This window comes from Octodon degus, unplaced genomic scaffold, assembly GCF_000260255.1.
Source record: "Octodon degus isolate 3935 unplaced genomic scaffold, OctDeg1.0 scaffold00168, whole genome shotgun sequence".
NCBI lineage: Eukaryota > Metazoa > Chordata > Mammalia > Rodentia > Octodontidae > Octodon > Octodon degus.
The window spans coordinates 3,685,189-3,700,453 of NW_004524744.1; the positions used below are offsets into that span (position 1 = coordinate 3,685,189).

Sequence of the window (15,265 nt, forward strand, 5' to 3'; positions counted from 1 at the left end):
TGGGGATTGAAATCAGGCCCTTGTGCTTGCCAGGCAAGTGCTTATTCTACTGAGCCATCCCCCCACCCAGACATATCATTGTGACATGGTAATGCATTTGTGCTAATAGACTTTTGGTCTATTTAATGTGACTTAATCAATAGATAGAAATTCAAACCTGGGAAATAAAAAATTATGAAATAATTTTGAGTAACAAAGAACTGAAATACCTTAATCTATTTTAGACTTACTTTAGGACACATTATACAATTAAGAATATTTTCCTTCTGGGGGCCAGGGAGATGGCTCTGTGGAATAAATGCTTCCCTGGCAAGCACAAGGACCTGAGTTCAATCCCTGTTTCCACAAAAAGAACAACAACAACAACAACAATATTTTCCTTCTGGAAAGATTTGTAGCAGGTGAGGTTTTCCTTAAATCTCAGAAAAATAGAGAAAATCTATTTTTGAAAGTCTGAAGTACTTCTGGGTATTTACTGTAGGCTGAAATTGGCTCGTTTGCTTTGTTTGATTTCCAGAGAGGTCATTACCAAGCTATGTACAACAGAACGTCAGAGTAAATTTATGGTAGATGTGAGATATGGAAATAGATAACAAAATAGTAAAAAGAAATTCTAAGTTTTTAGGCAAAATAAGTCTAACTTACGCCATGTGTCATCTGAAATTGCCCTTCCTTCCACAGACTTCTAAGTTCAAGGAAACAATGTTAATGCGAAGCTTGTCTCAATTTGCAGGTGGTTTGCTTTCTAACATGTCTTGTTGGGTGGGTAAGCTGACAGTAGGAGCGCAAAGCCTAGGTGGCTTGTGTTGATGGACCTCCTTGCCCCCTCCCCGGGAGGCTGAATATTGTCTCCTATGTGCAGGATTAAAATAGATGCAACTTTTGATGAAATAAACAATAAGGTGAATATAAGAATTTGCCCTAATGGCTTTAAAAATTTTTTTTTAATTTTATTATTATTTTTTCCTAATAGCTTTTTGAAAAGCAGTCTTTCACAGAAAAATGTTGAAAACAAGTACAGATTGTTATCAGCATAAATGCCAGCAGAGCAGGTGATACCTGTGGTTTTGGAATCCTAACACTTCATGGTTATTGAAAAGCAGGGTTTTATTGGAAGCATCTTAACTGTGCATTATCTATTTATGATGGCTACTTGGTCTTGCCATTTGAGATTTGGCTTTTGTTGTGTTACTAATACAGTATTTCCTGGTTGTTATAACTCTGTGCTCTGATGATATTTTCCTTCTACACATTTTATATTACTTTTATCTTTACATTACTTCTTTTAAAAGGTGAAAGATTTATACAATCTGAAGAGAAACTAGAGTATACATTACTTCTTTTAAATTTTGGTGAATTTTGAAAAGAGACCTATGTCTATTCTTTTAAGGTTATCTTTTACAGCATATAGCTGAAAATGTATGTAAAGTAGATATGGTTTCTTCTAGCTATTGGCGCTAATCAAATCAAGATAGCTCCAAAAAGTCTCGAAAGGATGTTGTAATGAGCAGAGAATAGAAGCCTTATAAATTGCACCGTTGCGTTACAAACATTGAGTGGGAAATTACAGTGCTTTCTTTGTGTATAAATGTCAGGGCTTGGGGATTAAGGAAGGCTCTGATATCGTTATGCAGGAAAGGAAGACATTGAGGCAGGAGGTCTACACCAGCCGCTCACCATCAGTAAAGTAGACCCACCTGTGGAGAACGAACAGAACTCTAATTTGGTGATGGTGGCTCTTTCTTGGAAATAATTCTTGCTCACATTTTCACCTTACGTTTTGATGACAATCAGTCATGTTTACCACGACAGGAGGATTAATGGCTTAACAGTTGGTGTCAATTTGAAATGTAACAATATTTCCTATCCATCACATTTAGCAGCCTTTCTCCCTGGGCACCCAAAGAAGAAGGGCGAGGCGCTGTGTTCTAGGAGGATTTCCCTCCCGGAGCGATGGCTGGTGCCCTGAGGTAGTGGGGCTCCTGGCACCCAGGCCTGCTCTTCAGTTTTGCATCCTGCTCTCTTCTCACTAAAACACAGCACTGGATTGTGCGGTTCTCAGTCCTTGAACAGCTTCTCCTCATCCATTTCTCCAGCCTGTGAGTCCTGCCTATTTCCCCGTGGCTCCTTTACACACTTAACTTTCGCCAAAATAAACGCTCGCTGTGAGTCCGGAAGCCCTGTGCAGCCCTGCTTTCTGCCTTTCTGGGCTCTTCTGCTTGTTCATTTGTGGAATAGCTTGTCTTCGGGCCAGTTTTGTGCCAGGCTTTGCTTCTCTACACCAGGAAGGCGTCCTTTCCCGGCGTCCCACACAGTGTCTTGTGCCTTGCTCACAGCCCAGGAGCAACCCTTTGAAAGGCCTTTCCGGATGCACCGAAGGGCCTGCCCGGCACTCCTCTTGGTGACGCAGAGGTGTGGGCCAGTCACATTCTTTTCTGCATCAACATTACCCATGTAGGGCTTTCAGTGCCTTCTTTAGATTACGGTCTCCTAGAGGCCAAAAAGTGCTGCCATTCCTCTGCTTACCCCTGAAGCCCTTAGTGTGCTACTTTGTAGGTTCTCACAAGTTTTTACGGAAAAAGTAAAATTAGATTTTAAACCAGTTAAGTATAGACTGATTTCTCTGTTGAGAAGTTAGGAAACCGATATATTTGTTTTGTGATGTTTTGTGCTCTTTGTAGAGAAGCCCTCTAAATAGTACTTATTGTTTAATTTACAATCCATGAATTTTTATTTACCTCCAACTTCTTATTTAAAAAGTTTAGACATAATGGAGAAGGGCAAAAAACCCTCAAGACATGATTTAACCCTCACCATTCAGGTTTGAGCTTGAATGTTCTGGGCCTTTGAAAGCAGGACTCTAGGAAGAGACTTGTGGAGGTCTAGGACCTCTGTGCTGTCACATGCGCATCTGTGTGCCAGTCTAGTCTTTATGCCACTTTCAAAGAGACTTTTTAGACCAAAACAAAACCATCTACAACTCCAATGTTCTAGTTAGTCTTCTTTATATATTTCTTTTATCTTGGCATCTCAGGGCAGATATAGGAGAGGTTACTTAGAAATTTGTACATGTCAATTAATTAATTTCAGGAATTAACATCATCAGCAAAACACACCTTAGAAACATTAATTTTACTACTATTCATCAGTAGAACTTAGACAAATGAGTCAGGATGGTTTCATTGTTCCATCTTATTATGGTATTTAAAAAAATATGAAGTTGAACGAGCTGAAAGCTGATAAGTAATTATTAGAGAGTAGGTAGTTTATTCTCTAAATACTAAGACATAAAAAATACTTCCCTGCTTGTGGCTGGTGAAGGCCTTGGAAACAGAATGCAGCACCCCTGGACATGACACTGCATCCCTCTGAGTCAGTCCTGTCAACTGCACACCTGAGCTCAGGGGCCAAAAAAGCTGTAAGCACAGCATTCATGTGGGACAGAGGCCTCTGTGCATAGATTAACTTGCTTTTCCACTCATAGAACTCCATGCATTTGTCCGCCGGTGTTGCAGTCCACAATGTGGCTGTCTGCTACATTTCTAATCTCATTTCTCATCAATGACATATAAGTCCTAATATGATTTTTCACATTGTCTCCTACTTTTTCACATTGCTCTCTCCATGCTTTTGTTTGTCATTTACATAGAATTGCAGAATTTTAATATTTATTCAAGCAACTCTTTTAGTTATTGTTATTATTATTATTATTTTTTCTTTCTCAGATGGTCTGGCTGGGCAGGTCAGACTGCCCTTGAGCTCACTTTGTAGCACAGGCTGGTCTTGAACTTTCAACAAATATCCTGCTTTAGCCTCCTGAGGGCTTGGATAACAGGCAGAAGCCAATATGCCTAGATTATACAATTCTTGTTAGGTATCCAGTGCCAGGATTCAGCACAGTGAGAAAGTATACACTCTCTAAGGATACTTACACACTGAAAAATGAATAAAATGTAATCTCTATGCTCAAGTATCTCATGATTTGACTTGGCCATGTAAATAAATAGGATAAATTCTTAGTAGATGATCAGTGTTTGTCTGGTGTGCAAGTGTAGTACAAGCATTTAGGCAGAACAAAATTAGGTTTTCTACTTCAAAACCTATATAAAAGACCCTACATTTACTTCTGTTAAACACAAACTGCTGCCCACAGGGAAAGAACATTGGAGACATGTATGCATGGCAAAGTTCAGAAAGCATTATTACATCTGTGTATTTCTTGAAAACATTAGTTTAAGAAGTATTCTAGATGACCAAAAAAGTAATCAAAATTAATGATACATAAATCATGTATAGATTGTTGGTAATCATACCTCTGATGAGTAAAGTGCAAGGTAAAAATAAATTACACTATACCCAGCTAACTTTCATTGCGGAAAGTGTTTTCTTTCAGATTTTCCAAGACTTTCATCCACCCCATTCCTCAGATCAGAAGGAACCAGCCGTGACCAGCACTTTTTTCAGGAGCAGCACTGACCAAAATCTGACCATGTGGCTTGTAGTCACTGTGTGTCCTTCTGGGGAGTTCTTTGACTTTCTACTTTGCTTAGAGAGCCAAACAGATGTCTGTAAAGTTCCAGCACTGGGTTTTATGGGGTCATCCCAGCCCATGGATGGGCTAGATTTCTGGCGGCAATATGTTGAACAGATGGTAGACTGTCACAGCATGTCATTCTTGCATTTGGTGCATGTTTGAATCACTAGAGTGGAGTTGACTCACTGACTATTGAACAATGGATGAGTGAAGGCCCTGGCAGATTGAGCTTTGAGTTTCTATCACTTGTGTGATCCATGTATTGCCCAAGTGATCCAATGACAAGACTGCTTCTAGGCTACCACCCCTATGGGAAAGGCAAGCTCCTGTAGCTGGCAAGCAAAGAGGCCACCCAATGGTCTGCAGACAGGCCTTCAAATGGCCACACCCCGGGTCCTCCTGGGAGTTGACAAACTATTGCTCTTTAACATGAGTGGGCCTTCCTCATCAGCACACTTTCTTATTTCTTTTCTATGTGAATGTGTGTTTCCTTGGTTGCTCTTAACCCATGTTAGAAGAAAGAGAGCTATTACTTGTACCCATGGGACTCATTTTCTCTACCCATGGCTGTTCCCATAGCATTTCCACTGTTGGTGGTGTGTGGAGGACAGGTTTTGAATTTCAAAATAGAAAGAAGATCACATTCTATAAATGCAATGATTATGACCTGAAGAGCTCAAGAAGTGGCAATGTTGAAAGTCATTAGTCCTATGGTAAAAATTTAATATGACCAGGAAGATAATTATTATTTACATTTATCCTGCATGCTCAGGCTAAGATCTGTTTTTGTGGTTATCATAATCAAAGCACAGTGTCATCTTTTGCAAGCCACTGGATACCACATTGGCAAAAGGAATGAGGCAGTTTCCTAAGGAGTGTCCTAATCAGCCTGTAATCAGCTCTTGTCCTTAAGGAACTGCAGAAACAAGATCTATGCTATATGGATGGAAGCAGAGAACATTATGTTAAGAGAAATAAACCCGATGCAGAAAGACACATATCACATACTCTCTGTTATATGTGATAACAACAAGAAAGTATAGACCTGAGGGTAGAAAATGATTTCCAGAAAACATGCTGGGATGGTTTGAGGTTGGTGGGGATGTGGGGCAGAAGAAATGAAGATGGCTGTGAGTGACACATGATGCCTAACATGCATGTACAAAAAAAATCACAGTGAATCCCATTAATTTTTATGATTAATATATGTTAATAATAATATTAATGATAAAGTGAATATGTTGTTTCAACACAAGCAAGTTCCAAGGAAAAAAACATGAAGGTTAATAATATGACTGCTTTTTCTTTCTGGGACTGATAGAAAATTCATTAGCAACAGCACACAACAGTAAAGAGCTTGAACAGGCTTGTTCATGTATCTCACCTGGAAGAGATAGTATGTATGTACACATTAGAAGCAATCTTGATATTCACTGATGGGGCAATTAAAAGTTTCTTAAATACATGTTCTCTAGCCATTATACTAAATTGTCTCCTGTCACTAGGCATATAAAGTGATTTAAAAATGCACCATATAATCAAGTTGTTCGTATGTAGAAGGCCCCTAAGCATTCTCCCAAAAGGCGTGTTCTGGAAACTTAACTCATAGTGTGACAGAATTGGGAGGTGGAGTTTAATAAACAGTGACTGGATCATGAGCAAAGAATGGTGGGTTAATGCCCCTTCTCTGACAGTGGACTCTGTCAGAAGGATAAATTATGGTCCCTCTTATCTTTTTCTTATCATGCTTCTGTCCTTACACCATGGGATGACAGAACAAGAAGGTCATTGTCATATGACAGTCTCTCAGTCTTGGGCTTCTTTGTCTCTAAAACTGCGAGCCAATAAATTATTTTATTATTTATCTATTTTTAATAAATTCTTGTTCATCAATTTCCTCTCAAGTATTCCTTTTTATTTTATTTTTTTATTTTTTAAAAGAATGCAAAATGATAAAACAACATTAGAAATGAAACAGAATTTCATTAAACAAAAAAATTGGAATTCAGTATTCAGGTATTCCTTTAACACAGCTCAAAACATTTAAAAAACCATGGAAATAGAAAGGGATGATGGAGGTAAGGGAAGAAATGTATTCCTTCTTGTCAAAGTAAGACAAGAAAATCAGACCAGTTATAAATCCATCATGTTTCTACTAAAGCAGAAAAGGACTGTCAAAAATTTAAAGTAACTTAAATTGTTAAATTCACATAGAAAATGACATTAAGTAGCTGTTATATTAATAAAAAGATATGTTTATCTGGGATAAAAGAGTTCATTTTAAGTGAGACCCATGTATATTTAATACTTGCTGTGCTTATGGCAAATGATAAAAATGATAAAATGTATGTGATTGTTTTAAAACACTTGGGTGGAGATAACAGATAACTGTCATAGGAGATAACACTGAGGCTGAAAAACATGCCTGCAAACAGGTAACTCTCAGGAGCATTGTAACTTTACAAGTTGAAGACTTATTTATAAGAGTCTGGTTTAATCACTATGGAATTTTATGATAAGCCCCTAGTGGTACTTATTGGTCTTTTGGAACCAGTTTGTGGCCCTGTCTACCCCCTGGATAGACAAGGAGATGCATGCTGGGATTCGTATGGATATAAGTAAGGCTTGGCAAAAATATCAACAAACCTTAAACTTACCTCATCTTCAACATTGATGTGTAAGAGTGTGGTTCACTGGTATGATCAATTGGTTTCTATCTTTTTCCCTTCCCTAGTGTTAGAGGATGTCATGCAATATATGGAGGATGTCATGCAATACATAGAGGCCATGTAACTACACTCAATGGGCCTAAAATGACACCTGGATTGGTCTCTCTCCTAAGTGAAGAAATAAAATTACGGAGGCCAGCTGTTCTCCAAAATCAGATGGCATGAGACACTCTAACAGATACACAAAGGGGGTACTTGTGCAATTGTAAAAGCTAAATGTTGGGTGTACATTCCTGATCCTTTGATAGTATCTCAATGATTTCAAATATGTGTTAGTTCAATTCATAGCAGTCTTGTCAATCTTATTTTTTGACCCATTCATACTTGTACATTACTTTTTCCTTGTTGCTGGAACAAAATACCCCATGCCCAAATTAAAGAAGGAAAAGTTTATTTAGCTCACACTTTGTGGAGGTTTTAGCTGATCATTTGGCTCCAAGGCAGCATAGCACAGGAACAACAATTCAAGGCAGCAGAAGAGACCAAAAGCAACAAGAAGAGGATAGAGAAGCCTCTTTTTCTCCCTTTTATTGTACAAGCCCTAGAGCAGGTATCACACTCAAGGTATCTCCATGGCTTCCTCTTGCACAGGCTCAGGATATTTATAGTGAGGGCCCTGGCCCCCTGCTAAGTCACCTTGTTAAGCTTCTAAAGACTTCTCAAGTTGACACAATGCACCAACCATTATAGTGCTTAACTGTTTGTTTGCCCTTCTCTCCTCCAAACTTAAAGCTATATGGTTACCCAAGACATCTACACAATCCTTTTGATAGGTCCTCTGGAGAATGTCTCTGACTGCTGAGCACCATTATGACCACCTTCAGCCATAGGTAACCAGAACAGTCATTGTCCCTCACGCCTCACAGCAGTTAGTAGTAACTGTTGAGGGGGGCGGATATTATAGACAACTAAGGTAGAAATACTATAGGCAGTCAGACAAGGATAGAACCTCAGTAGAGTCAGTGTAGAAGATGAGAACACATTACAAATGTGGTGGAGGTGCATCTGTTGAAGGCCGGGATTCAAGATAAAGATGGAATGACCAGGCCTGCCTGCCTTCTCGAGAGATAATGGGTATCACCCTATCCAAAAAAGTCTAGATAGACATCAGTTACCCCATTAGGTGGCTGGGATCCCTTGATCCATCCCTTCCTAAAAAGTACTTGTTCTTTTTATGTATGCTTGCCACATGACCTGTTTCCCCATTGGATCACTATTACCTAAATGTGCTACTTGTAATCTTTTTGACCATAGTTTTTTTCTTTAATTAATATATTTGATACAAGGTCTCGCTACACAGCTCAGACTCATTGTGATCCTCCTGTTTTCAGACTCCCCAGCGCTGAAATTACAGGTGTGCACCACCATACCTGGACTCATTCGCTGGCTCAGCATGTCCCTGGGGGGGTGGGTGTCTGAAGCAGAATGTGGGACTGGGGATCGAACTCTGGTCTCTGCGCTTGCTAAAGCAGGCACTTAGTTGCTGAGCTATCTTGTTGATCATAGTTTTAGCTCATATTACACCCTCTCTCGTGATTTTGCTTTTTAAAACATTTTTAAGAAATGGGCTCTTAAGCAACCCACTTTTAGGTCCCCTCCTGTCTGTTTTCCCGCTTTTACCCTCCATTGTTCCTTACAATTCATTCTTCTATTTTTGGGAACACCAACTTAGTGTATTTGACACATAGCAGGTTACATTTATTTCCCCTATAGCAATAGGTAAAATAAAACCCACAATAATGTATAATTTTGACAGCCAGGTGAGGGATACTTGGGAAACTCAGTGTCTTATCTTTGTGTGTTAACTTTCATAGTAATAAAAAATGAAAAGTGCAAACAAGTCAATTGATGTGCAAGTGTCAGGCATATACAAGAAGCCCTACAAGGGCTAGCCAAATAGCTCAGAAGATTAAAGTGCCTGCAAGCAGGTGCAGGGGCTGGGTGTTTGAACCCCTGGTCTGCAGTGCCAGCCCCACCTCCAGGGCACACTGAGATGGCAATTGAGACCCTTCCTTAAAATACAGAGAGGAAAAAAAAAGCCCTCCAAATCTTCATTCAATTAAAGTGCCTTCATTCCTCTTTTGAATCCTTATAGCAGTGTGGTACTCTGGATAGCTGGTGCATAGTATGCTGTCTGGCAGTAATTAGAGTATAAATGCTGCTTATTATTTCTATGCACTAGTCTCATGTCTTGCAGCTTTCCCTGTAAACTCTCACATGATCTCTTTTCACACTGTATACTGAGTACAATGTCTTAGAATTTTATTTATTATTTTTTACTTTTTGTGTTTTGCAGAAGCATCTACAGGGTGTTCAGGGTCTCACTACTAGATCAGACTCATAGTGATCCTCCTGTATACAGCCTCCCAAGTTCTGGGATTATAGGCGCAAGCCACCATGCCCAGTCTCAATTGCCATCTCAGTGCAACCTGGGGGTGGGGCTGGCACAGCAGGCCCAGGTGTCAAACCCTGGCCCCTGCACCTGCTTGGCCCTTTAATCCACTGAGCTATTGGCTGGCCATAAAAAAATTTTTGCTTTTCTCTCTCTCTCTCTCTCTCTCTCTCTCTCTCTCTCTCTCTCTCTCTCCCCTTGTGGTACTGGGGATCGAACTCGAGACCTTGTACTTGTGAGGCAGGCTCTTCTGATGCTGATCTATCTCCCTGGCTAGATGTTTAATGCATACTTACTGAATTGAAAGCAATAGTTGTATAACAAACAACATGGAGCAAATTCTTAGCTTTGGCTCCTGGAAACTTTTCAGCATTGGGCAAGGATCCTACCCCATTTAACGTAATTGATACTTGTGTATCCCTGAGAACTTAAGTATCTTTGTGGATATCTTTTTTTGAATGAAGATTATTCTCACCTCTTTGTTGTCCTTCAGGAAAGACTGGCTCAGACTTCTATGAGGGTAATGTTAGTGTTTCTTTTGTTCCATTATCTTTTCCTAGTTCTTTCATGTTGTAAATGCAAGTGTATAAATAGAATTGTTTTTAATTAAAGGGAACCTTGCCCTTAGCAAGTCTTGGAACAGTGGTGCTCTCTGCACCTGCAGCAATAAGGTTCTGGAGAGATAATGGACTGAATTTTAATCACTCATTGCCTTGCTGCACATGCACTGTTGGAAAACATTTTCTTTTTTATGGAGCTGTTAGTAAGAGGGCAGTGTTGCCAGCAAACTCACTGCGCTACTGAGATTGTGAATTTACCCTGGGGAATGGTCATAGTCTTGCATAAAAATAGCAGAATCTTAGGTTAGATTGAAAAAGTCTTGTAAACAAGCTTAATGAAAACTGATTGAACCAGAAATGCTTCAGATGTATTTTTGTATATGAGTTTAATTTGTGGATGAAATTTGTTGTTTATCCAAGAACACAAGAGAAAAAGATATCATCTAGTCATCAGCCATGTCTATTAATTCACCAACAAAAACAGCTTAGTGGAGGCCATTCATCTCTCCTTTTTTATTAAAAATTTGATTTTTAAAAGGTGTTAGTCTGGCACTTACCATTAAATGTTCCCCTATTTACCTAAAAGTATTCAACACTCATTAATTTAATAGACTATTTCAGTTATTTTAAAGAGAATTATGAAAGGGAAAGAGGTGTTTTATTTCTCAGGAGTGTACTTTGACAATATAGATGGCTGTGATTATTACACTTGCTTTACTACAGGTTCTGGAAGGCCATAGAGACAGTCTCTATATAATGAGGTTGCCAGGCAGGTGCTTATGCCACTGAGCTAGTTCCCTGGCCCTAAAATGAGATATAGAATTTCCCTAAAAAGAATGAAGAGAAGAAATGTTTGCTGTTCTTCATGATAAGAAAGGAATTGACTCCACAAGTGAGAATGAAGTGAATTTAGGTGACATGTAGATTTGAATGATCAGAATTCAGCACAACATAGTTTGGGATTTTTCAAACTTCCCTGTTCTTAAGAATCATGTGGGTGGGCCCATGTTTTTGAGTCCCTCTGCCCTACTGAGTCAGAATCTGTGTGTTTAACATGTGCTTCTTATGTGCGAGAAAATCCAATGAACATTCTATAGTGGTTAGGAACAGATATTTTAGACTGAAATGCCTGAGTTAGCATTCTGGTTTTGAACACTGCATCTCAATCAGTAAGGTGCTGTGGCTGAGAAAGTATCAAGAGCTGTGAATCTTACTTTTCTTATGTACAAAATCAGAGCAGTGGTGCTAACTTGCTGTGCAGATTAGATGGGATGACAGGCAGGCTGCTCAGGTATTTCATGCAATGCTGGAAGCAAGGCCAAAATTGAATAAATATGAGGGATCAGTAGTAGTAAGATTTAAAATATGTAAGATTTAATATGTGTTCAATAAATTTTCTTTATTGAAGAGGTCATAAATTTCACTAATGTGAGCAGATAAGTTATTATTTAATGTAGGTATAAAATAGATCAACATGCTATTTTCTTGCAGTACTGGGGATTGAACTCAGGACCTTACGCTTGCCAGGCAAGTGCTTATTCTACTGAGCTATCTCCCCAGCCCCAACATACTATTTTTGAGCTTTTTCATACTTAACCTTTCCTATACTTTCTAAAGAAAATCAATTTAAAAATGTGACTATTTTTTAAAGCAATGCATTGTGTCGGAACTAAAATACTTTTCTAAATCATTGTTGGAAAGTTACATTTAAGTATTTATTGTTAGAATGTGTGCTGTGTATGTGTACACTCTTGTAATGTACAAAACAACACAACAATTATCTAACATCTAAGGAAAGTTAGTTAGCATTTGGAAAAAAGAATTAGCTGATCTGCAAGAAGTTTATTAATTACCATAACTAACATTAGACAATATTTCTCACTGATGAATCTAGGAGTTATGAAGCTGTGTGAAATAGGTGTGTACTATGTGGACACCACTACTTTTGCATGGCTGGGGTAAAAAAATGGGAGCAGTTGTCAGTGAGTCCCTTCAGACAGCACAAATGTGTAGGCTTTTCCTATTGATCTTTATTCTAACCCTGAAAAGAGGGACCCTGGTTTGATTCAGTTAGGTGCTCATATTAGCTAGTCTCACCTTCATAAGCTGTTTCTTTCCAAACTTTTCACTGCCTGAGACACTTCCTGGGAGCCCAAGGACAAGTTAGGGCTTCAGCAAGTTCACAGACCTAAGTTTGTGCTGCAGCAGGGAGGGATTTATTTTCCTTGTTTGTACTTAGTTCTTATATTCTTTGGGATCATGGCTCAGGCACCTATAACAAATGGAAGATTAACCAAAAAAAGCAGATCAATATATTCAGCCTAAATTTTGTAGTGGCCCTCAGAAATGAAGACCCAGAAAAAAAGATAAATTTAAGTGTTTACATGCTTAGTTTTGATGAAGAGATGGAACATGTTGGAAACATATGATTGGACAAAGAAGGGGATAACTTAATGGTCATTAATTAGGGATGGGGCCTCAGCGACCCCCATTTGTTTGGATACATCTGTGTCCTTATGTCCTCAGTGATGAGGATGCTCATTCCTCGGGGTATAGGGAAGGTAACTGCCAAATGAGGGTCATGTGACCTTCAGGGAGAAGATCATGGGGCAGATGAGAAAAGTCTTGGTGCTTCTGGTGTTTTCTCAAATGTCAAGGTGCCATACTATGGAACAGAGTATGCCAAATCTGATCTTCACCTTGCTGTGCTTGCTCATGTGTCAGAAATCATTATGAGTCAATTTTTTTTTAGGTGCTCTGTTTTTGAGTTGTAAAGAAGCACATTTTCAGCACACTAACCATAGTATATTCACCAACTTTCTGTCCTTAGAAGCTTCTGTCATCAGAATGATGCTTTTTTTTTTTTTTTTTACAGGCATCACCCTCACCTCTACTACTGAGTTCTGACCACTTACCCACCAAAAGGTGTTTTGGGTGTATAAGATCAGGCTGCTATAAACATTGCAGCTCTCCTATGAATATTATTAATTATGGAGATAACAGCTATAAGTACTGGAATGAATGTAAATTTTTATTTCTCTGGGATAAATGAGTATAATTACTGTACAATATGGTCATTGCATTTCTATTTTAAGGAACATGGTGGTATGTACAATTACACATTTATACCAGCAAAGTTTGAATGATACTAAATATCTAACATTCTTGTAAATGTGGTGAAGTCCCAGTTTTTATTTAAAGTTTTATGAAAATTGTGCAGTGATATCTCAATGTGGTTTTAGTTTATGTTCTCCTGTTGTCCACGATGATTAAATGCCTCTGTATTTCCTCTTTTGTGACCTATTTTTCATTTATTTTGTCTATTTTGTAATTAACATTTTAAAATTCTTGAAGTTAGAGAGATTTAATATATTCTATGTAATTAGTCAATTGTTAATGTACTTTGTAAAGTATTTTTGACTGACCTTTAGCTTGCATTTTCATGATTATTATAAGGTGTTTGGCAGAGTAAAAATTAAAAACTTTGAAGTGTTCTAGTTTATCTTTTTTTTTTTTTTGTATTGTGGATTGAGTGTTCAGTATCAAGTCTAAGAAAACTTTGTTTAGTCCTTTATTTCAAAGATTTTTTCCTGTGTATTTTTCCCTAAAAGTTCCAGGGTTTTATATTTGTTTTTTAAATCAATCTGATTTGTTTTTAATTAAGTATTATGGTCACATACAAATTTGTGCTCGTGTTGTACCTTCCTCACTTTAGTCCTTCTAATGAGCTGACAGGAAGCACCACTACCAATCACACATGCAACAGTGAAAGTTTTAGTCTTGTATTTTTGAATAGCTGTTTAAATACTACCATGAACAGTAACTCAGTCTGACCTAAATAAATCAAAATTTGAACTTGGTGTTATATCATGCTAACTCTTAAGTGCATCTGAATTTACAGAACTATAAAATGTGAGAAATGTTAAATATTCTTTATTTGGTATTATGCATACACCACACTAAAATTCCTTTCAATAAGTAAAAAACAGCACTTTTTGGATATAGGGCATTCTAATTAATTGGCATAGTCATGACTAAAAATATAGACATAGCTTTCTTTTCTTCAACCACTCCCTTTAACAGGTTAATGAACACAAACTGAAACAGTGGAGTCTTGCTTGGTTTTGAGACAATGAAAGAGTCTCTCAGTATTTAAACATATTCACATAACCAGTTATATAAATCTAAATATAAAACCAACCTTCAGTAGTTTTGAGATGATATTCTCAATCTTTGTGAAAAGTTGAACATTACTAATCAAGTCCAAGCATGTATTTAGAAGTGAAAACAGTGATAGTATTTACTGAACTGGAATTACTATCAAACCTTGAAGAAAAAAATGATATACATTTAACTACAAGCCAATTTTATTTAAATCAGGACTGTCAAACAAAAATATTCTATCAGCCACTCATGATCTGAATTCTGGTGTATGAGATTAAATTATGGTACACATACAAAACCCATGAGACATTTCTGTTCTGTAATAAAAAAGGCAGTGACTATTACTCATTAGTAGCCTTTTTGAGGTAAGCTATTAAGTCTGCCCTTTCTCCCTTCTTCTTGATGCCAGCAAAGATCATTTTTGTTCCTGGGATGTACTTCTTGGGATTCTCCAAATACTCCATCAATGTATCCTCTCCCCAGATGATACCTTTGTTCTTGTTGGCATCTGTGTAAGAGAATCCAGCAGCCTGACATGTCTTCCAAACAAAGAGACCATGGAGATTTGGCCCAGTCTTGTGATTGCCTCCCTTCTCAACAGTGTGGCACTGGGCACACTTCTGTACAAAAATTTTCTTGCCTTTCTCAACATTACCCATTTTTAAAACTGCTGCATCTTCCGCGCTGGGTGGTTACTGGTCTTCCCTCATTACCACAAGGAAAGTTCTAGTGCAGAAGCCTGACATCCCACGCTCTATGGTTTTATATTTGTATTATAAGCAGAGATCCATTTTACATTAACATTTGTGTAAGGAGGGAGATAAAAGTTAGTGTCTCTCTCTCTCTCTCTCTCTCTCTCTCTCTCTCTCTCTCTCTCTCTCTCTCT

The 15,265-nt window shown here is 38.1% G+C and overlaps 1 protein-coding gene and 1 pseudogene across 1 annotated transcript in view; one reads left to right on the forward strand and one right to left on the reverse strand.

Annotated features, from left to right (window-relative positions):
• CUNH4orf22 (chromosome unknown C4orf22 homolog) overlaps nt 1-15,265 on the forward strand; it is a 933,771-nt gene that overhangs the window by 80,548 nt on the left and 837,958 nt on the right. The gene's annotated exons all lie outside the window — the stretch shown is intronic.
• Nucleotides 14,721-15,039, reverse strand: LOC101572488 (annotated as a pseudogene).